This window comes from Amblyomma mixtum, chromosome 3 (genome assembly GCF_055824585.1).
Source record: "Amblyomma mixtum isolate Tamu chromosome 3, ASM5582458v1, whole genome shotgun sequence".
Classification (NCBI taxonomy): Eukaryota; Metazoa; Arthropoda; class Arachnida; order Ixodida; family Ixodidae; genus Amblyomma; species Amblyomma mixtum.
In genome coordinates this window covers 211,935,766-211,959,791 of record NC_143014.1, presented here as the reverse complement: position 1 = coordinate 211,959,791, position 24,026 = coordinate 211,935,766, and the positions used below count along the sequence as shown (strand labels likewise).

The 24,026-nt window shown below is 48.3% G+C and overlaps 2 long non-coding RNA genes across 2 annotated transcripts in view; both read right to left on the bottom strand.

Moving 5' to 3' along the window:
• The window catches only part of LOC149353551 (uncharacterized), a 36,938-nt gene extending 14,091 nt beyond the window's left edge, over nucleotides 1-22,847 (bottom strand). Inside the window, exon 1 of the long non-coding RNA XR_016291009.1 lies at nucleotides 22,520-22,847. This is a non-coding gene — a long non-coding RNA (uncharacterized LOC149353551). The remainder of the gene's footprint in view (nucleotides 1-22,519) is intronic.
• LOC149353552 (uncharacterized) lies at nucleotides 2,869-7,219 on the bottom strand. Its single transcript, XR_016291008.1, has 2 exons — nucleotides 3,966-7,219; nucleotides 2,869-3,918 (listed from the first exon to the last, which is right to left on the bottom strand). It is a non-coding gene; the product is annotated as an uncharacterized LOC149353552 (long non-coding RNA).
• Nucleotides 22,848-24,026: the final 1,179 nt, after the last annotated feature.

The window sequence follows — 24,026 nt, the reverse complement described above, 5'->3', positions numbered from 1 at the left end:
CCTTTTCACGTGGGGAAAAAAAAATCTTCGAAGTAGTCAGAAGCGTTTACACAGATGATTTACTGTTTTAATTTCAGTTATGTTGGGTTTCATCATGGCTAAGCTGTTGAATCAGGCATTACGGTACAACGCCTTTAATATAAAACACATTTTAATTTCTTTTGATACAGCTTTTCGCAAACAATAGCATTTTTCCTAGAGTTTGCAGAGTGTGAAATCGTTCTCATTTGATTGATCCTGCAGTGACATGGAAGCTTTCTAAAGTTGCCTGTGAAACATTAATCATCTAGGTGTTGATTACTGCACAAATCCGCTTAATAATCAAGCACACAGCTAATATCCCGTCCGAAAAAGCCACCACGTCGCAGCCATTGTAACTTCAGAGGTTGATGAGTTTATTGAGTAATCGTGTGCAAAACACGTAGTTATGAATTAAGAAGGGCTTAAGGTTTCAGCACAGATACGGTGAGACGACCACACGAGAGTCCTCTTTTATCCGCCTGAAGCGAAATATTTCACGCTTTATATGAGCATTTCACATGTACGGTATATTAGGCAAGTTTTAGCGTCCCAAAGCTACCCGCGAGATCTGAGAGAGGGCGTATAGTGCCGGTGTTGTGATTAATTCCGACCACCTGGAATTCTTTAACGCGCACTGATGTCGCACAGCACTCGGCTGGTTTGGTATTTCAGCTCCACTGAAACGTGGCCGTTAGGGCCGGGCCTCGCCTAAAACGGCCAGTTTTAGGCGAAAAAAAGCGTGAAGTGGCGAATTGAATTTATTTAATCATGATATTTAAATAGGCATGATGTTGGGATCCTACTGATGAAGCGAATGCTAAGTGTGTGCGGAAGAAGTTGCATAGGCTAAAGCGAATATATTCAAATGCTAGCCGTGCTTTGGTAGAGATCGCAGCGATATATAAATTTTGGGGCGGGCTCTATATCAATACACTTGTAGCGAGAAACCTCAGATACAGCGCTGTGATAAAAAAAAGTTATGAGAGCTCTAATGCTTACGGCTAAAAGAAATAATTTTGTCCTCAGTCGAACTGAGATAAATTCGTGATCGTAGCACCGATAGCTTTTCATGTTGAAGTTGCTGTGAAGGCTAGGTTGGTCACTGAAGAAATAAATTTCACCGCAAATAATGCAAAAGTCTGCAATATGCGGAATGTTGGATGATGTGTCATTGGTAAGGCTCATTAATACAGAGAAATGAAAGAGAGGGCCAAGGTGTTCAGACTGCGGCATTTTGCATGAGGGTCTAGCTATGTTTCTGGTGTTACACAGCGGAAGAAAAAACGCGGTCTTCTCAATTAGCTAGATGCACCTCGGCTGGTATGACTAACTATCAGCACCTTTAGATGTATTACGGAAAAGTTAGAGCTGGAAGTGTACACTGAGGTTCTAGCGCTGTCAAAACAAATATGTCATTCGCCCCTGCACCTATCAATGAAATATATTAAGGCGAAAGCCTTTGATGTCTCATCGTTGTAAGCAGCAGTTGTCGACAAAAATGTCACGCTTTTCAATTGGTCGAAGCGGTCGTGACACGTCACAGTGCGCGAATTTCAAACGGGGCCAATTGTACTTTGGCTAGTAACCATGCAACCAATTGAAGGGATCGTATAGTGATGCTCCAAGTGGGACTGAGCTTAGTTAATTGCTTAATTGCCTAATTAGCGTAATTAACTTTTCTATTCAGGCCATATAAATTAATAAAACCGAGTAGGAAATTGGCCGCGCTCGGGAATCGAGCCCCGGTCTTCGGCGTGCGAGACGAGCATGCTATCCACTCCGCCATGCCAGCGCGATGGTTTGGAATGAACAAAGGCGCGTCTAGTGTATACGGTGTCTTCGCTCACTCCCATCCTCCTCCCTTTCCTCCTGGCGAGGTTTAGGTGTCCACCGAGGTATGAGAGACAGATACATTTCCTTTCCTCAAAAACCAATTTACCGACGAGCGAGGCGTAGAACCGAATGGGCGATGGCATTCTAAGGACTCCCTGGCAGCGTTGCAAGACGCTGTCGCGTTCCACTCTTAGAGGCGAAGCTTAACATCTTAACCCCACATCAGTGACCACACTTTAGGTCAAAAAAGTGCCCCCCTGAATTTTGACGGGCGTCCACCGAGATATGTGAGACAGTTACAGCGTAATTTCCTTTCCTCAAATACAATTTCCATTTTCTTCATTACGGGCCCCCTCTGTCTTCTTTCACTCCCACTTCCTCCCTTCCTGTACGGTGCGGTTCAGGTGTCCACCGAGATGACAGAGAATTACTGCGCCATTTCCTTTCCTCAAAAAGCGTTGCGGTCAAAGGACAAGGCATCGCGCCGAACGGGTGGTGGCGTTCCGTGAACTCCCTGGCAGCGCTACAACACGCTGTCGCGTTCCACTCCTAAAGGCAAAGCTTAAGCGTCATTATTTAGCAGCTAATTATTATTCAGGCATTAATCAGTAATTAACCATTAATTAATGATTTGTCATCACTTAGTAATTAGTACTCAATTATATGTGACGCCACCAGTGCCACAGAAACAGCGAAAGTGGTGCGGAAAACCCTTTCGCCTCTACCCACTTTAGATAGTCAAAGTGCCTCCTGAATTTTTTTTTACATGAATAAGTGTCCATTTTAGCATATTCAGCGAAAATAAAGTTGCGTTTTCAATATTAATCTATTTGCATGTTCTTCAATTAGTTCAAATGAGATTCGATTTCACTCTTCGGTTGTGCCTGTGAGAGCTTCACTGTTTTACACTGTTAAGGACGAGGTAGCAGCACCCCACCGCTGCCACCAGTTTGTTACGGACGAGGTAGCATGGTCGTGTGCCGGAGAGTGAATGAGGGACGTCTGAGACGAGGCTGCTGGAAAAGACAATTAAAGAACTTTATACAGGAATATTTACAAGTGAGCTGCAGGAACGCTGCATCACGACAGCTCAACAGGAGACCATGATGACAAAAAGCTCTTCGGCCGTGCCGCTGCCGGCTTTTTAAGAGTTCCCTTTCCTAGGGTCCCTAGATGGGGGCCGGGTTTCACTGGCACCAATCACAGACACACACACACTCACTCACTCCCGAGAGATCACGCCGTCGTCACGCGCTGGGAGAGGGGAACGATGCCATCCACGTAGCGCAGACGCCGGAATGTCCATGAGCGGCGTTCGCGCGCATTTCGAACGCGCGTTCACACTCGGTGTACGGGAAACGCTCGCTCAACCGGGCAGACGGACGCGGCTTCCGTGGCAATCCAGGCGCTCACCCAACGCGCGTCTCGGGGTTTGTCGGCGTTTCGCTGCTGCCATGTCGTTGTCTTCCCCACGACGAAGGCGAGTCGTAACAGACTGCCCCGCCGGGGGAAAGGAGATCCCGATGGACAGGGGACAGCATCCGCTGTCCGGAGCGATGTCGCTTGAGGCTGGTCTCAACCGGAGTCAGTTGTCTCTCGGCGGTTCTGGAGCTCGGCCCACCCCGAAGTCTTCCTTCGCATGTGCAGGTTCCCAAAGGGCACTGCAAAGTGACTCGTGCTCCGCTAGCGTTAGAACCACGCCGAAAACCCAACCGCTCAGTCCGCAAGCACGACACAATCCCCACTAAGCGATGCCAGGCTCTTTCCCTCTTACAAACCCAATCAAACCCTGGGAGTAGTTCCGCAGCACTGTGAAAATGCCCACAAATCGGCACATTACACCACAAAGCGCATCTCAATTTAAAACAAACAAAACCAATCGGTTCAAAATCCTACAGCAGGAAGAAAAACACCAGCAAACCGCAACTATGATGCTGACTCTTGCGCTAGGGACCTCAATTTAAGCTATCGGCATTACCTTTGAGACTCCCCTTTTTGTGATGTATTCCGATTAGTAATGACCACAACATTATTTCATTCTGCATAGCAGCATACTGCCGTCACCTTGCATATCCCCGCAAAGATTCGCTCAACATCGGAGCCAAAGTCACCTTAATTTCCCAAATTCCAAAAAAATCAAGCGACTCCAGGCGCTTATGCTAGTGGCCTAAATGGCCCGTCTGGCTAGCACTTCGCGTTTTAACGGACGCTGCTACACATGGGCACCACTAGTGCATTTTTCGAAACAATCTTTGTCCAAAAGGAACGCTTCCAATGTAACCAACGCGTCCGAAACCTATTCCTGCTCAAAACTTCTTTTTTTTTTCACTTTTTTTTCTGCAAAACGCTTTTTCTGCAGGAATGGTTTAAAACAGCAGAGACATCCTCGGAATCCGCTGCTAACGAGCCGCGCGGCGGGTCAAAGGGGTCACCTATTCTTCAACCGCGCCCTGCGCGGTCGCACACCAACAGTGGCTTTAGCAACCGAAAATTCACAAAATTCGAAGGGCTTAACTGCGCTTCGACACCTGCGAGCCTCAGACGCCACGCGACACTGATTTGTTCCGCACCCCGGCCGCGCGTCTCCAACGCCTGAGCAGCGTCTGAACAGTTGAAAGCGAGGGGTTGACGGTCTCGCATGAAGGAAACGCCTACGAGAACTTCTTTCTCGATTCGGCAATGTCCTTCGACGGGAACGCGTTCTGCGGCGTTCTTTCATGCGGTAGCTGGGCGTCCCTCTCTGCGACCCGCTGCGAGGTTCACACGTCCTGCAAAAAGTACCGCAGGGTCGCCACAACGGGTCAGGTGGCTTTCGTTTTTTTTGAACGCGCCCAAGCAGTCTGGCCCTTTTTCGGCGCCTGTCGCGTCTGGAGTACTCGGTTGACTCGCGGTCAATCTCGTTAAAGCAAAGCGTTGTCTCCAAACTTGGGCTGCTATTGTTCGCCGGCCGCATCGAAGAAATGTCTCCCATGATTCCCTCATTGGGCCGGCCGGTGATCTCGCTATTCTCTTCCTGAGAGAAAACGCCAGCCTCACTTTTCAAAATAGCCTCGGGCTCAGAGTTCGAGACGGTCGCTTCTTTCTTAGCACTGACAGTGCTCGCAAACAAAGCAGGTCGCTCGGCTTTGTTTTCGATGGTATTCCTGCAACACACAGTTTGCTTTTCGTTCCCATTACTTTCTGCTGAGAACAACAACTTGCTCTCCTGAGGCTTGCTAATCGACCCTGCGACCCTAACTCCCTGGCCTGCAACTTGATCTAAACCACACTCGATGGCTAACGTTGCGATCTGCCCTTGGGTTTCAGCGGTGCACTCGGGTGACTCGCAGCCGCTCTCCTTACAGCAAAGCGCTGTGTCCAAAACTTGGCTACTAAGGTTCGCCAGCCGCATCGAAGGAGGGTCTCCCTTGATTCCTTGACTGCTCTGGCCCGCAAGCTCACTAGTCTCTTCCTGAGCAGAAGCATCAACCTCACTTGTCAAAGCAGGTTTTGCCTCAGGGCTAGAGACGGTCGCTTCTCCCTTATTAGCGTTGTCTGTGCTCGCTAACGAAGCAGATTGCTCGGCTTTGTCGTTGACGGGATTGCTGCGACTCACAGCTTGCTCTTGAATCCCATTAAACACGGCCTTCACTAAATTCCCGTGATGACCTTCCTCACGTGACCCAAGGACTACATTTCCCGGGTCACTGAGACCTTCGGCGTTTTTCTCCAGGGTACTAACCCCTTGACCGCAGAAATGCGCCTCCATCCCGGAAAGTGCATGCTTCTCTGGGCTCAAAGCCAACGCATGGCCCCTTTCCTTATTCCTAGCAGTGCCTACATTATCCCCCAAGCCCTCACGGCTTGTGGATCTCCACTCTTCGCTAGCTTCTTGACCGAATTCCTCGGTCCTCGCTGCCGAAGTGGCCTTTCTTTCCTGGACCAAACCTGTCCTATGCCGCCACTTCTGCACAGCACTCGTGTCATCCGGTGACTGAGCGGAGCTTCGAACTCGGTCCCTGACACTATCGCGGTGTAGCTTACCACCGTCAATTTGGCCTTCCAAATCTGCCTCCGCGGGAATTCGAAAGTATCGGAGGAGCGCACTTTTGGTTATCGCATAGTTGTGGGCATCCTCGTCAGACAACCTCGCCCAGACATTACAAGGTTCACATGGGAGGAATCCCATCAACACAATTGGCCAATAATCCTCGTCTAGCTGCTCCTCCATGCAAATTCTTTCAAAATTTTCTAGAAAAGCTCTGAAATTTTCGCCTTTTCTAAGAACACTTAAACGAGATCGCACACTAATACTTCTGAGCGCGTTAAGTTCACGCGTGAGTTCCCGCATCTCTCTTTCGTATTCCTGTTGCCGCTGCTCTCTTTCGCGTTCCTGTTCTCGCAGCTGTCTTTCGCGTTCCTGTTGCCGCTGCTCTCTTTCGCGTTCCTGTTCCTTTTTTGTTGCCAATTCCCTCTCCTCAATGGTCTCAAGGCATTCCGCTAGCTCATCATCTTCAGCCTCTAACGCAAGAATAGCCTTCAGCAGTTCTGGTTTTCGGAGTTTGTCTGATACCTCCAGACCCAACTCTTTCGCAAGCTCCAGTAACTTTGGTTTGCGCAGCGTCTTCAAATCCATGGCTGCTCCGAGTGCTGCCTTCTCTACTGCCCACTATTGTCTTGCTGCAACTAACCCAGCAGCAACGACAACCCAATTACCAGCTCTGTTTCTGATACTAACAAAAGCCTGGCAAAACTCAGCAGAAGAAAGTCCCGCACTCACCAAACCTCGCAGCCAAGAATCCAGCGCAGTCGGTCCGCTGCAGGCAACCAGTCATCACAAAGGGCTGTTGCACTGCCCCCGACTCGCCGTTCTGCTGCTCAGCGTCCCGTTGTCGGCAACTCTCCGCTGGCGTCCGATGTTTCGCGTCCCATTGTCCGCAACTCTCCGCTGGCGTCCGATGTTTCGCGTCCCACCGCTGCCACCAGTTTGTTAGGGACGAGGTAGCAGCACCCCACCGCTGCCACCAGTTTGTTACGGACGAGGTAGCATGGTCGTGTGCCGGAGAGTGAATGAGGGACGTCTGAGACGAGGCTGCTGGAAAAGACAATTAAAGAACTTTATACAGGAATATTTACAAGTGAGCTGCAGGAACGCTGCATCACGACAGCTCAACAGGAGACCATGATGACAAAAAGCTCTTCGGCCGTGCCGCTGCCGGCTTTTTAAGAGTTCCCTTTCCTAGGGTCCCTAGATGGGGGCCGGGTTTCACTGGCACCAATCACAGACACACACACACTCACTCACTCCCGAGAGATCACGCCGTCGTCACGCGCTGGGAGAGGGGAACGATGCCGTCAACGTAGCGCAGACGCCGGAATGTCCATGAGCGGCGTTCGCGCGCATTTCGAACGAGCGTTCACACTCGGTGTACGGGAAACGCTCGCTCAACCGGGCAGACGGACGCGGCTTCCGTGGCAATCCAGGCGCTCACCCAACACGCGTCTCGGGGTTTGTCGGCGTCTCGCTGCTGCCATCTCGTTTTCTTCCCCAAGACGAAGGCGAGTCGTAACAACACCAAGTATTCAAACCGCCCTACAAATCTAGCGCATTAGAATTCCGCCCTCCTCTCACTTTTCTCATCTCCATAGCGCGGTTAAGGTGTTGACAGAGAAGTGTGACAGTTACTACGCTTTTGCTTTCCTCAAAGCCCAATTCCATTCTCACTTCCGTCTTTCATTCATTTCTTCATCCCTTCTCCGACGGCATGGTTGACATGTCCACTGGGAAGCGAGATAGTCACTGCGCAATTCCTTTCGATCTTTCCTCTCTGACAACGATCCAACGACGACGATCACTCTGCGAAGATGGCAGTCCTGATGCTGGATCCACCCTATTATCCACTTTGCTCATCTTCACAACACAGTTGAGGTGTCCACTGAGAGGTGAGAGAGTAACTGCACCTTTCAGAGGTTGTGGCGTTTGGCTGCTGACCCGAAAGACGGAAGTTCGATCCTGGCTGCGGTGGTCGCATTTCGATGGAGGCGAAATGCTAGAGGCCCGTGCACTGTGCGATGTCAGTGCTCGTTAAAGAAACTCAGGTGGTCGGAATTGTCCGCAGCCCTCTCCTATGGCGTCCCTCATAGCATGAGTGGCTTTGGAACGTTAAACCTCGTAAGCCATAAACCACAAACATTCACCTCTTCCCTCACGGCGAAGTTTTGGTGTCCACAAAGAAGGGGCAGTCATTGCTCCTTTCCATTCCTCCTCTCCACTCTGACCCAGAGGTTTCCAATTATACCCAAAGACGATGGTCACCTTTTTCCGAAGATGACAATACTAGTGCTAACAGATTAAAAACAAGCTAAGGCAAGCGGGCAGTAACACATACACTTGCATCGCTTAGACAAGTGAAGACTGGCTTCTGCCTGGTCGCCTTAACTTCGGAAAGTATTTATCCGATTGTGCTAAATGCAAGCGTATTAGCCGCTTACGACCCACTGCTAATTTCTTCAGTCACCAAACGACCTGCGTGCGCCTCACACTAAAAAAGAAGCTCTGGTATTGAACAGAAACAAAAAATTGACCGCGAAAGAAATTTAGTAGAAGCCGGGCCTCCAATCACGTCGTCGACATGATGACGACAGCCATGGAAGTGCCTCTGAACCGTCGCAGCAGCCGTAACATGACACTTGTTCGTGGACCTTGAGCATGGTTTCGAGTTGTCGGTTGCTTGTTACGGTTTATAGCGTTGTCAGTATCCTTACACGCAGGGCGAAAACTTTTGAACGAAGTATCTGCTCTAACAAAGGGATAACAGCCTATGAGCGGAAGGCGCTACGTTGGCAGGTGAAGCTTGAGGAGGCAGGGGAGCCTCTCGGTCTGCAACAGGGTTTATTGAAAGCAGCGCACAATACCTCATACATACAACTGGACTCCTCATACCTACGAACCCACTGTCTCACCACGCTCCCTGCATCCGCACTTTGTGATTCTCACTTGTGACTGGTTCAAACTCGTACTCAATAAACAGCAAGCCCTGGTGTACTTGTGATGAATGCCGACCTTTTTCCGACTAAAATCGCATGTGGAAACGATAATTCGGCGTAAATTTCTTGGTTTTCTTTTTCGGTTTAAACCGAAAACTCCAACCGCTAGTTATGTTGAGGAGACATTTTTTTTTATTTAGTCTGTTTCACTCGAGCGATTTTTTGTGCTTGCTACCTGTCACGACTTTTTTTTTTTTGTTCCTCTCTTGACCGATTTCGCAGAAAGCAAGAAACAAAAGTGCTCTCTCTTGCCAACGGTCATTTTTTGTTTCTCATTGGCTTTGTAAAAGGCAGAAATAAAAGGAAGGGAAGTTCAAGGCACAAGTGAGGCGAGAGCGGCTGGCAGAGCGCTGGAGCCTTGCTCAGGAATTCAAAGGCTGCCGGATGAGCGAGAACTATAAATTAGGGATCGAACGGGAGGGCTTGACCTGACGGAGCGCGATGGAACCTTAGCGGGGCAGCCTGGTATTGCCACTTGCTAGTTTGGCCGGAAACTGCTCAACTTTCCTGGGAATGTCAAGAATGTCGACTCGCAGGCAACACGCAGCACTGGCCTGAAGGGAGCACAGAAACACGGGTATGGACTCAGAGTTCACGTCAGACCACTTACGGTCTCCAGCCGCGAACACCTTCGGCGTCTGTTGCCGTTGGTTTCTTCGTTTTATATTGATCATGCCACTTTGCTATTTCCCTCGTAGCAGAGAAATTTAATGCTCTTTGAGGTACCGTCCAAGCGGTTGTGCGTAAATGCTGTCCTTGTCTCCTCCTGCACGCTTTTATCAGAGAGTTCAATTACCTTGTGGTTGTAGTACTGTTGTAAGCTTTTATACACGCCATTGTGAGCAACATATCTGAATCAGTGAATAAACTACAAATGCAGACTGTTTTTAGGTTTTTCTTCCGAAACGTGGTGCGCAGCCTGCTCGCAAAAGTTACGACAATAAAATTTCTCCCAGTAACCGACGCTTATACTGAGGACTGTTGAAACGTGTGCGCAAGTTATTCAACTATAACTTATAAAGTTGTCGCATATTATTTCTACGCTTACATTTTCACAATTCGCAAACGCGTTGATTCAGTGTCCTGAATTGCCGTTAATGGAAAAAGCAACCTTCCATTTTAGTCGCAAGTGTATGCTTCTGTATTCAATGCGAGATCCAAGAGTTGATTTCAGTTAACTGGCATGAAACACAAATCGGAATGTGCCTCTCATAACAGGATCTATTTTGCTACAGTGAATCCAACAATGGCCTAGCTGTCCTACATTAAGTATTCGAAGTTATTGTACAAAGATTAAAAGCGCTCGAACAACCACGCCTTCCTCCCAGCCACAGCTTTGGCTTGCATGCGTTAAATTTCTTTCGGGCGAATGCGCTGCTGCGTAACCATAACATGTAGGATTTTTGCCGCTACCGAAGCCACCGCCCTGCTGCTGCGCCTCCCTCAAATTGCTCCAGACGGGAGGGCAATCTAGTAAATTCGTTCTCATCGCCGACTGCACTGAAACTACGTCCCGGGTAATGCAAACTGGTTAATAATGCGACTGGCATGTTCGTTAAATAATACGCTGCCTCCTCTTAATGTTCATAATCCTTTCGAGGTTGAATTCAATTTTGATGGCCAAAAGAAATGCGTTCTGCTTATTTTTAAGTATTCGCACTTCGTGCGCTTATCACACAGAGCAGGTGTCGACCCACTGAATATAAGCTATCAACTTCATTTGTCTAATAACCTCCTGAACACGGGCAATGGGCATATGCAACCTCCGGAGGATGTCGATCCGATGTTATTCAAGAAGAACGTAGCTGCCTGCGCCTGGAGGGCTATCGTACGGGTTGCCTGTTGTACTGCTATTGCACTTGCTATTTTTGACTATTTAGTAATGAGAGAAATGTTAACTGCGTGGATAACATTTCCGATACCGTGAAAGCAAACTTACTTCTTGCACGTTGGTACTATTGAAAACCTGGGTGTTTAGCGACTGTTTTAGCCCGCAATGTCAATAACTGTCAGCACTCAGAGCCATGTTACCATGTTCAGCGGCTACTTCCTCCTTCTATTCTTGGGTCGCCGTGTGATACATTGTACTATTTTCAACTTGACGCTGCGCAAACTAAGTTCCGACAGTTTTCTGAGAAGCCAGCGGCGCTGTTGAATTGTTACATTTCTGCTTTACTTCGGTGATGTACCACTGCGGCCATATTGGTTTCTTTTCACGCTCTTGCGTTTCTCCTCTTTCACTGCCTTTCAATGTGCAGTCTTGTCAGGTACATTCTTACTGACCGCCTCTCCCGTGCTTTCTTTAATCTCCTACAGAAAGCTGTCCTGCTACATCAAAAGGCCATTCGCAGTCACGGGGTGTAACCGAAACCAATTAAGTGAATGTCACTCATGAGTCGACCCAAACATTTGCATTAAAAGCGAGACAGTCCGAGCGGAAGAAAAGTTCGGTAAGAAAATAGTCTTTTTACAGATTCCTTTCTCCTTTTTGGGAGTTTGCCACGAGCATTTGCTTTAATCCAGGATAATACTCCTGGGACGCATGACCTGTAATGTTCTCGGAACAGCAAGGTTTCCACGGCCGGCATCCACGGCTCGGCACCCTCCCAGTTTGACAAAAACAATTATCTTCATCGCGCTTGCTTGAGCAGCAAGCAAATGAAAAACCAAGATAGGCAGGAGAAGCACTCGTAGGAAATAAGGAAAACAGCTGACATACCTGACATAGAGGCTTTCATTGGAGAGCGGAGAGTTTCATACTTCTCTCCAAGATGCATGACGCAATGTGAGGAAATTAAATTCCTCCTTTCTACGTATTATTCCGGGTGGATTCTGGAAGCTCTTGAAGTGCACCATCATTTTCTTCACGTGCGGACTATTTTGTGCGAGGGCACTGTACAATTAACTTGGTATATGTTAATCAAGGCTCAGTGAGGAGACTCTAATAAGGGGTGTGTGCAGTGAGCCACAGACAGAATGTTAATTGTCGCTTTCGGTATTACGGAAGAAAATCAGCCCCAAAGAGAGGATATGCGATTGAAAGAAATCTCTGAATCGGCTTCACTTAGGGTGACTGCTTCATGTGCAAGAGGAGAGCAGCGAAAGTCTCAGAACGATAACAGTTAGCGCAAGACGCTTTCCACTGATTATTTGAAAATTTTGTGAGCTTATGAATACCAGATGTTCATTCCTTTCAACACTGTATTTCATTTCATGTCGTGGCGCCCTTAGTATATGGTGCATGTGTAGTGTTACACTTTTTTTATTTTATTTATACAAATACCTACAGCGCCCAGGGGCATTATAGCAGGGGGGACAATAACAGTAAACATATACATAAAATGAGCAAGTCACAAATATTAAAAATAAACAATAAGGCACAATTGTTTAAAATAAAATAGTAACGCATCACTGAAATGGCGGTCTGAGAAAGCAAGTTCTGAAAAGGTGGAAAGCTTCTGCGACAGATTGGCCGCCAGGAAAGAGTGAAAATGTTTATCTGTTTTACATTGTTCTATGCTCTTGGGAAGCCTATTCCAATGTGAAGAAGTATGAGGAAAAAAAGAATTACGAAACACATCAGTTCGACATCGCGGTACAAGAACTTTCAAGTTATGATCGCGGCGTTCAGAGATGAAATGTGGAGGTAGAATGTACGAGCTCTTGTTTATTCCCGTGAGATCAGAGTATATCTGGAAAAAAAGTTCTAATTTTGCGGTTAGTCTCCGGTGAGCCAGTGTTTTCCACCTCAGGTTTTCTTTAACTAATGTGATGCTACTACGGAAATTATAGTTGCCAGAAACAAACCTGGCAGCGCGGTTTTGGATGCGTTCAAGTTTTTCCACGAGATAAGAGCTTTGAGGGTTCCATGCCGCACAAGCATACTCGAGTATTGGACGAACATTAGTGACGTATAGCTGTTCTTTTACTTTTGGGGGGGCTTTATGAAAATTTCGTCGAATGAGGTTTAGCGTTCTAGATGACTTTAAGGTTAAATATTCTATGTGTCGGTTCCATGTCAAATTTTCTGAAAAATACACCCCTAGATACTTGTAATGTTGAACCTTTTCAAGCGGTAGCCCGTCCAAATTATAAACTGATCTCACAGGAAGTCGACAATTAGCGCTGTTTAAAGACATGCCCCATTTAGTACACCAACAATGAATTTTGTTCAGATCACTCTGTATACTGTTTACGTCATGGTAGTTTCTTATATTCCTGTAAATGGCACAGTCGTCGGCATATAATCTCACCTTACATTCAAGCCCTTCAACAATGTCATTTATAAACACTAGAAATAACAAAGGCCCCAAAACAGACCCTTGGGGCACGCCAGAGGTTACGGTGACAGATATGTTAGTGCACTGTTGTTCGTACCTCGGGATGGTCTCCGAAGTTCTTCTCTCCAGCAACGTGCCGAATAAGATGCAGCCGGTTACTGCCAGACAAGATAGACGATTTTATTTACAAAGCAGGTTATCAGGAGTCTCTCCTTAGAAGCACACTGAAGCCACCTTTTATACATTTTCAATTCCCCAAGGTACCTATCTGGGGAAACTTGGTTGTTCGAACATCGCCAATCACATTTCTTGACGAAACCCGCCCACAAAAGGGCGGAACATCACCCTCTCGCCGACCATCCCACCGTGACAAAAAGGCGGGACATTCACACTCTCGCCGGTCCTCCCAAGCACAGATGGTCGATTTGTGTATTTTGTTCACCCATCGTTCCGTGGAATTAGGAGTCCTTTGGCGGCAACTAAGGTGATATACACATTCTCGCTGTCAAGTCGGAGCCGTTCGCACCGTGATGGACTCCCTTTCGTTGTCGGTCCGCTGTCGGTTTTGAGCGAACTTGAGAATCCAAACAGACGCGTTTCCGCCGACAGCCGATTTAGGGGCCTCCGTCCCCTGGTTGCGCCGCCACGCTTTCCCACCGCCGCAGCCGCCGACAAAGGCTGCCGCAAAGGCTAGCCAGCAGTGTCTCTCGGCCGAGAAGGAGGGGGCGACGGCCGTTTCTCGACCTCGAAGGAGAGGGTAAGGAGCCACCGGCGGGCGCACGTGTGCGCGACCAAAACACTTCCCAGAACGGGACACCGGAAGCAAACGCGTACACAAATACACACACACACTCAGCGTGCTGAAACCGGCCGTTATTCACGTAGCCCAGTCCCGCTGGCGCCACTGTCGTCGCTGCAGACGGCGCGTCGAGCCCAACACCTCCCCACAAAACTGTGCGGCACAGTCTTCGAACTTGCTGCACACAACAATCGCAGGAGCTCGACGCATTGCTCCCACTTCATCTGTCAACAAGTACCCCTCGGTCCCCTGCCAACGCAGCACCCAACAATGCCATACCTCTCGCAAACCGAGGCCGCGAAAACGGACGACGGTATCTTACTCGCTCTCGTCATTGGCGACCATACGCGACATAGCGTCGGCATTTGCGTTTAGAGACCCCTTTTTGTACTCCACTACAATGTTATATTTCTGGAGAGCCAACGCCCACCTTGTCAGCTTCGCGCTTAGTGGCGTGGTCAGAGTAAGAAATTTCAAGGGATTGTGGTCGGTAATTACCCTGATTCGTGCACCGAACAGCCACGTGTCAAGCTTTCCCAGCGCCCAAATGATGGCGTAGGCTTCTTTCTCGATCGTAGCCCATCGTGACTGGGCCGGGCTTAATTTCTTGCTCAGGAATGAAATGGGTTGCTCTTTTCCTTCGTCATCCAACTGTGCTAGACATGCTCCGACGGCATAATCTGAAGCATCAGTGGCCAGAATGAACTCTTTGTTCAGATCGGGTGCGCTCAACGCTGCGGCTTTTGTCAAACACTCCTTTACTTTTATAAAAGCACCCTCGGCATCCTCCTTCCACGGTATCTTCTGAGGCACGCGCTTTCCAGTCAGGTTCGTCAGTGGTAGCACCACCTTTGAATACTCCGGAACGTAATCCCGGTAATAATTTGCTAGCCCCAAAAAGCTACGCAGCTGCCTTTTTGTTTGTGGTACAGGAATTTCTTGAATGGCTCTAAGCTTTTCTGGATCTGCGCCGTGTTTTCCTGACCCCACGATATGACCCAGAAACCGCACTTCCTTTTGCGCGAAATGGCACTTAGTGACATTAACTGTGAGCCCTGCGGCCGCTAGCGAAGCCAGTACCCTTCCGAGGTGTTCGAGGTGCTCTTCCCATGTCTGCGAGAAGACGCACATGTCATCTATATATGCGCACGCATATTCACGGTGTGGTACAAGGATCTGATTGATAATTCTTTGGTAGCTGCTTGCCGAATTTCTCAGTCCAAACGGCATAACCTTCCAAGCGTACTGTCCCGACGAGGTGACAAATGCTGTGTACTCCTGGGCTTTTTCGTCCAACGGAATCTGCCAATATCCTCTTAGCATATCGAGCAGGGTTATGTACTTTGCCTGCGCTACCTCGTAAATTAGGTCACCTGGCAGGTTCATAGGAAACGCATCAGGCTCCGTTGCTTCATTCAGCTTGCGATAGTCACAGCATAACCTGACACTGCCATCTTTCTTAGCAACACACACCACGGGATGTGCATGGGAGCTTTCTATCGGATATATCAAACCCCACGACCTTAGCTCTGCCACCTGTCGGTCAACTTCCTTTCTTAGTGCCATGGGCACCTTGTAAGGGTACGCACGCTTCAGCTGCGCCCCATCTTTTAGCTTGATTTTCTGCACTCCCCAGTTGCAGCGGCCAGGTTTATCACTGAACACCTCACAGTGCTTCCCGATTAGTTCCTTTACCTGCCTTTGCTGCGGCAGATCTAAATGGCTGAGAGTTACCCGTTCCAGCTGCTCAACTGCTGTCGTTGTATCTGACCACGCGGGAAGTTCTCCAAACTCCGTGTCGCCTTCAAATACTATGCCTACAGTGTTGACCCTCGCGTTGTATGGCCTAAGCTTATTTGCATGCACTGATCGGCGCTTGCCATCACTTAGCTCAATCGTATAGCTATATGGCCGCACCTTTTTCACAACTGTTACTGGACCTTTCCAGTGTGCCATTAACTTCCCATCGCCTTCTTTCTCCAGCCAAAGAACCTGGTCACCTGGAGAAAATTGTTTTTCGGTGGTCCTCAAGTTGTACCTCCCCACATAAGCTTGCTGCGTGAGCTCGCTACTTTTTGCCGCTTCCCTACTGGCTTCCTCGAGATCATTTCTCAATTTCTCGAGATAGTCTGCTGCTGGCACTGCCAATGAGTCGGGAAAAACCCAGTCTCCTGACCACGTCTTTTGCGGTATAGCCAGAGGTCCGACAGGCATCCTACCATACATAAGCTCGAACGGTGATTTACCCATGATGGCATGTGGCACCTCTCTATAAGCCCAAAGCAGGAATGGCACCATTCGATCCCACTCGCGTCCATGCTCACTTACAATGTGAAACAGCATCCTTTTAAAAGTGCCGTTCCACCGCTCTACCAGTCCATTACTTTGTGGATGATCGGGAGTGGAAAATCTGGGAGTCGCTCCCATTTTCTGCAGCATAATTTGCGTTAAATTTGATGTAAAATTTGTGCCCTGATCTGAGCATATGGTCTCTGGCACTCCCATTCTGGAAAATATCTGGGTGAGCGCGTCACAGGTAGCCTTAGCTGTTAAGGACCTCAAACAAACAACCTCAGGCCATCTAGTATGCAAATCAACTACACACAGTGCGTAGCGATGTCCCCTTGCTGATGGTGGATCCAGTGGACCGATACAATCCATGTATATCACCTGGAATGGTGCACTAGGCCTGGCCAATGCCGTTATGGGTACGCGGTCCTGTGTTTTCACGGGGGCCCTGATTTGGCACTGGTGGCAGGACTGACAATGCTCCTTGACCTCTCGGCCCATGGTCGGCCAATAAAAGGACATTTTTATGCGCTGCAAAGTCTTTCGCTCTCCCAAATGGCCTGCCCAAGGCGAATCGTGTGCCCTCACTAGTGCTTCCTGTCGTTTATGCGATGGCAGCACCAACTGTGTGCACAGGCGTCCCACTACGTGCTCCTGGTGATAGAGTAACTCATCCTGGATTATCATTCCATGTGTGCCAGCTCTAGCCTGCTTCCATGCCTCCTGCAGCGACGAGTCATTTTCCTGAGCCTCACGGAAAACTTGCCGCGCGCTCTTCTTTTTCTCGGCTTCTTCGTCCGTTCCCGTAACCGCCAAGGACGCACCCGTCTGCTGATTTTTATGCTCTGTCGTCTCCTTTTCACCGCCTTCGGTCTCTGCCTCTGAAACAACTTCGTTTACAACTGCCCTTTCTTCAAGGAGTTGTCTGTAGTCTGCGGGAGTTATGAGCGCGTCTATTCCGGCCAACAGTTTGTCTGTCAGCGCACATAGCAAAGCTGGTTGTGCCTTGTCGAACGAGACAAACGGTGCACCTTCTGTTGCTCTGAGAGGCACATATGCAAGCTCAGCTCTCACTTCATCGCCGAAAGCTCCCCTCAGCTTTATTGTGGAACCAGCTGCCTCATACTTCGGCACTAGAGCTCGCCTGATAACAGTCATTTCAGTCCCGGAATCAATCACCGCATTAATGCTTTGTTCCGAACTTTTCAATGTTACTGTTTCGAGGCAATTCCTACCTACCCTCTCTGTTTCCTGCATGCCAACCTCATTCGCGGGAGCTATTTCTTCCAAATGAGCATCCACTTTAGCCACCACGGCGCGGTCTCCTGGTTTTTCTTGGCCTCGTCTGCCTGCCTTATCCCCTGTCCTTTTGAGAGGGCAATCTCTAGCGAAGTGATTTGGTGACTTGCACTCAAAGCACCGTCCTTTCATTCCTCTTAAAGAAAAATTCTCCCCTTGATGAGGTGTTGCACCGGCCCGCTCCTTCTAGTCCCCACTCGGCCTCTTTCGATAGCCTCCCAAATGAGCTGCCGACCCTGGTTTGCATCTCACGCTTTCATCTAAACTCTCCGCCAGCTTGGCCACTTCGCCCGGAGAAAGGAACCTCTGATTCTCATTGACAACAATATGAGCCCGTGCCTCAGCTGCTAAGCAGTCCTTCAACCTGTCTGTGACCATTAACTGCTTTAATTCTGCAAAAGTGGTAGCCTTCGAGGTTTTTGTATAGTATTCAAAATAGTTTCCCAGCCGGATTGCGAATTGGCCCCATGTCTCATCTGCTGCTTTTGCCGACCCCTCAAACATCCTTCTATATTCTGCTGCTGACAACCTCAATCCATCTAGAATACTTTGCTTCATTTTTTTATAGTCCTTTCTTTCTTCGGCTGTCAACGTAGAAAGCAATCCGCGTGCTCTTTCACTCAACTGTGGCAAGACAAGCCCGGCCCGCCACTCAGACGGGACGTCATATGAATCAAGAGTCGCCTCCACATCCTAAAACCACCCGGGCACTAGGAATTCCCGACTCGGCATCGGTGCTAGTACTCCTTTCAATAAGGATGCATATTTTAGGCGCCTATCCTCCTCTGACCTATCCACAGCTAGCGCTCCGCTGTTACCTTCTTCGTGGGTCTCAGCCCGCTCTTGGGCTCGCAACTTCTGGCTCTCCAGAATTAAGCGTTGCTTTTCTTTTTCTGCTTCAGCAATTTTAAATCGAAGCTCCAGCATTTTCATCTGCTGCTCCGACGCTGTTCCCGCCATGGCGCTACTCAGACCCCCCACCGCGTCACTGGTCACCGCCAACTCCTGCAAGCTTTCAACCCCGTCCGACTCCGCATCTGTGGTGTTAACCTCCCTGTCTCGCAAGTTATATGGCATTGTCATCAACTGCGCCCGACAGGAAACCAAGAGGCACTCGCCTGACTTCTGAAGAGTCGCTCCGCGGTGCTCTCTTCTTCCACAGGTCAGGAGGGACTCGCTTTGGCAGGCCGCTGGCTCCTCAGTGACGTTCTCGGGTCCGCCGTCCACGCCACCGGTCTCGTCCGCCGTCCACCGCTGCTGCTCTCATTCGCCCATCGCTGGAGACCCTGTCGACTGCGCCAGATATGTTAGTGCACTGTTGTTCGTACCTCGGGATGGTCTCCGAAGTTCTTCTCTCCAGCAACGTGCCGAATAAGATGCAGCCGGTTACTGCCAGACAAGATAGACGATTTTATTTACAAAGCAGGTTATCAGGAGTCTCTCCTTAGAAGCACACTGAAGCCACCTTTTATACATTTTCAATTCCCCAAGGTACCTATCTCGGGAAACTTGGTTGTTCGAACATCGCCAATCACATTTCTTGACGAAACCCGCCCACAAAAGGGCGGAACATCACCCTCTCGCCGACCCTCCCACCGTGACAAAAAGGCGGGACATTCACACTCTCGCCGGTCCTCCCAAGCACAGATGGTCGATTTGTGTATTTTGTTCACCCATCGTTCCGTGGAATTAGGAGTCCTTTGGCGGCAACTAAGGTGATATACACATTCTCGCTGTCAAGTCGGAGCCGTTCGCACCGTGATGGACTCCCTTTCGTTGTCGGTCCGCTGTCGGTTTTGAGCGAACTTGAGAATCCAAACAGACGCGTTTCCGCCGACAGCCGATTTAGGGGCCTCCGTCCCCTAGTTGCGCCGCCACGCTTTCCCACCGCCGCAGCCGCCGACAAAGGCTGCCGCAAAGGCTAGCCAGCAGTGTCTCTCGGCCGAGAAGGAGGGGGCGACGGCCGTTTCTCGACCTCGAAGGAGAGTGTAAGGAGCCACCGGCGGGCGCACGTGTGCGCGACCAAAACACTTCCCAGAACGGGACACCGGAAGCAAACGCGTACACAAATACACACACACACTCAGCGTGCTGAAACCGGCCGTTATTCACGTAGCCCAGTCCCGCTGGCGCCACTGTCGTCGCTGCAGACGGCGCGTCGAGCCCAACAGTGACATTCGATGAATTAGTGCCATTGATTAAAACATTTTGAGTTCGCCCAGATAAGTAATCTCTAATCCAATCTACTATTGCAGGGTGTATACAGAGAGCAGATAATTTATATAACAACAAAGCATGAGGAACTGTATCAAAGGCTTTACGAAAATCCAAAAAGATGCAGTCTGCCTGAAAACCAAGATCAAAATTATAAAAGAGATCATGGGAAAATTCTACCAGTTGAGTTGTGCACGACAGTCCAGGCCTGAAGCCATGTTGAGCATCTGAGAAGAAATTGTTACTTTGAAGATGTTTCATCACAGAGCTGTAAATAATGTGTTCCATAGTTTTGCAGCATATGCATGTAAGAGAGATTGGTCTATAGTTTTGTAATGCCTTTTTGGGGCCACTTTTGTGGACTGGAATGACATTGGCTACCTTCCACTCTGCAGGTAAAGAAGTGCTGTATAATGATTTGTTAAACAAGGCAATTTCTTGCGAGCAAGATTTCAATACATACGACGAGATAGTGTCAGGTCCGCTTGCTGATTTGTTTTTTAGGTTAGTAAGCAACTTGAGAACACCGTTATATGTGATAGTAACCGCGGGCATGTTCTCATAGGCTTTTTCTTGTGTTTCAGGCAATTCGCCAGAATATGCGGCAGTAAAGACCGATTGAAAATAAGAATTGAAACAGCAAGCCTTCTCGTAATCGTCATACACTGTTTTCTCGTCAACCAACAAATTAGGGACAGAGGTCAACTCTTTACTATTGATTTTAACAAATTTCCAAAATTCCTTTGGATTTTCCCTTAACCTTGCATCAAGCGATGACATATAATTATGTTAATTTAATTTTATTTCTTGCTTAATTTTGTAGCTTATCTGGCGCATTTCCTGGAAAACAGACTGCTTGTTGTTTCTTAAATATGTAGAATACAGACGGCGTTTCTTATTAATTAATGCCCGAATTTTCTTATCCACCCACGGCTTATCATTCCGGCGTCTACGTGTAATAATTTTAGAAGGGATGTATTGCTCAATTAGAGCCATTAGTTTATCTCTGAAAAGAATCCAAGCTTCATCTATATCCAGTGACTGGCTGACTCCATAAAAAAGAGGGTAGAAACTAGAAAGTTCACTTGAAATTGACGTGTAATCACCTCGGTCGTAAGAAAACACTTTCCTGGGATGTTTGTGGGCAGATCTAACTGAAGTGGTAGAGCACGTGGCCACAACACTGTCATGGTCACTGATACCAGGGATGACAACTATATCGTTGATCAATGACTCAGAGTTAGCAAAAAACAAATCCAAGGAACTCTCAGTGTCATGACCTCGTCTGGTGCTCTCAGTCACGAATTGGGTCTGGTCATTAGTTGTAATAAACTCTGAAAAAGCTAGAGATAATGTAGTCGAATCAGCCAAAACAGGTTTTCCATTATTCAAGTGAACGGCAGGCATATTAAAGTCTCCTCCAAAAATAAAATCACTATTTATGGTAGTTAAAAAACTTGATAATTCATTAAATGTTTCTGGGCTAGAAGAACCAGGAGGCCGGTAAAAGGACCCAATAGCGATGTAACTGTCATGATTAACTCTAATCCTGCACCACACAGATTCAGAATGATCAAAAGAGCTAGGTAACTCACTACTCTGAAGGCATTCATTAATAAGGACAAAAACACCGCCACCATGTGTGTTTCTATCACACCGGTACACATCATAGCCACAAGGAAAGACTTCGATATCTGCAACGGATTCATGTAGCCAAGATTCAGTCCCGATAATAACATGCGGTTGAACAGAGGAAAGCAAAGCAGCAAATTCGTCTACCTTATTTTTCAAACTTCGACAGTTTACTAGCAAAATACTAAGCGGAAGGCCGCACAAAGAATCAGGTTTTGCACTATCACACAAAGCTTTAGGCTGTGAGCAGTGCTTGACATTTAGCTATCTTTTTATTTCCGTCACCGTGTCTTCTCCGCTATCGTAAACAAAAAATTTGTTGCCTATATGCAGTCTGTCGAAACGCAGTTTAAACGAGAGGTTTGGGTTTGTGGTTTGGGCATATTCGTACAGTTTTGAACGAGCGCGTCTGACAGCGGGACTGAAATCCTCACGAATTGCATATTGTTTACCCTTTAGCTTTGATCCACACGACAAGAGTAGTTCTTTAGCTTTAAACCTACAGAAATTTACAATAATCGGCCGGTTTTTTCCTTCACGAAAAGTTCCGAGCCTGTGAGCACGTTCGATATCATGTTTGGATAATCTGGTCAAGCTCAGCTTTGAAAAACGCGATAACATTTTTCTCAGAGTCTTTCCAACTTTCATTTTCACACTCAGATAAGCCAAAAACTATCAAGTTATTTCTGCGTGTCCTGTTATTTGCATCCTCGAGGGACGATTTCGCGTTGACCAATCTACGCCGATTATCTTAGGCGCCTTCTTTGACTGCAAGTAAATCATTTTGCAGTACAGCGACGGTGTTTTGTAGTTCCTGCAGCGAACGAGCAAGAGCATGCGGTTCCCTCTTAACTTCTTCAAGATCGGCAAGAAAACGTGTCTGTCCCTGCTCTAACCTGCGCACAATTGCATAGATGCCCTCAATACTACCACTGTCCGGACTAGGGCCAGGATTTAATTCAACATCTCCCGAGAGGAGTAAGAGCAATGCAGAGAAAGCACGATAGGACAAAGTACATAAACCCATGCATTTATTCACCCACTCCAACAAACTGTCGGGGCACGACACCGCAATCACACATCGGTTAGAGCACCGGTAACAGGAAGCAGGGTTTCGATAACCAACCTGTGCGAAAAGACGAGGTAAGCTCATGTCGACAGCGATGTCGCGCCCCGGTAGCAGACCGTCGAAGTGGCGTTTAAATAGAGCCTCCGCCCTCCTGGTATCAGTTGACGAGGGTGGTTGCCAGGCCAGATAAGCGAATGTATCCAGAGTATCCGATGTTGGCGCTTGTTTGTTGTTTTCCGAGAAAGGCGATGTTCGCACGGCCTCGCGTGCGTCCCACTGTCGCGAAGAAACTGAAGACGGGGCCAAGCTTCCGGCCACATTGAAGAAGCCGTCGCCTGGCCATGGAATCAGCAGGGCTCCGAAAAGCACCTGTGCGAAAAGACGAGGTAAGCTCATGTCGACAGCGATGTCGACTTGTGTATGTTTACATACGCTTCGCACATAGTGGTACTGCATAGCTTTGTTATGACAAACAGCACTGAACGTAGTGTTTATGGTTGAGTTTTCTGCTTCTTTGGTAGAAGAGTTGTTTGTGGACAACGCCATGTAAGTAATCAACACACACAATATCACAGCATTCATTAATGTGTCCATCATCGCCAGGGTTATTAAAGCCCTGGGCTAGTCACATAAGACATTCATTTGCACGTGGTTGAGCAAGTAAAAAGCGCCAATAGAACTGGTAACCAAAAAGCAAACAGAAGTACTGAAGGCTTACAATACCCAACACCTTTACTGCAGATTCAACGTGCCTAATCTTGTTATTGCGGCAAAGAAACAAAATCACCAGCAATGTATGTGAATATTTACGACAGGCTCACCGGAGCGTTCATCAAAAGCTTGTGAAGTTCTCTGAGTGTTGACTGACAAACGGGGCTACACTTGACAACCCAGAGAAGGTTCTGTTTTTCTTTTCTTTCGCGGGAAGGGAGCAGCCTTCTACAACCGGTCGTCCTAAGGAGCTCGCCGTTAACCCTGCAGCTCACCCACCCTAAGTGGTAATTAAGCTGGAGTAAAGCATCAAAGAAGTTAGGTATGCTGGCGCCCGTCTTGCGCTGCCCCTAGACGACGGCGCAATTTCTGCACTGTGCGTGAGGTCTACCTACTAAATTTTGACCCGGAAAGGCAGCTAATTTGAAAGGCTCAACGTAGTTTCAAGCAAAAGCGGAATTCAATTCGTACTGCGAGCGCTAGAAAGACACGAAACGCGATCTTCGCCTTCTGTGATGCTAATGGACCCCCTGATCCTGACGAAAGAGACGTCATCTGCCAAGTTCCCTCTTCGCCATTTTCTTTGTCCAGAGAGGAGAGAAAAGCCTGCCCATCTCAGTTTTCTGCGGCGTTCGCCGCTATCTTCCTTTGTCCTCCATCTAAACGAAGATCGCGCAGCAAGCGTACGGGGATGAACTTTAGAGCCTCTATGATGCCCACGGTGGGATAAGGGGCGAAAAAAAATAGTGGTGCTAAGTCCGCGGCAGAAGAACACAGACGGTAATCCCGTCAGCGAGGCTTGCTGTCGGAAATATATAACTTTTGTGCGTGTTGTATCCGAGTATGAGGGTCT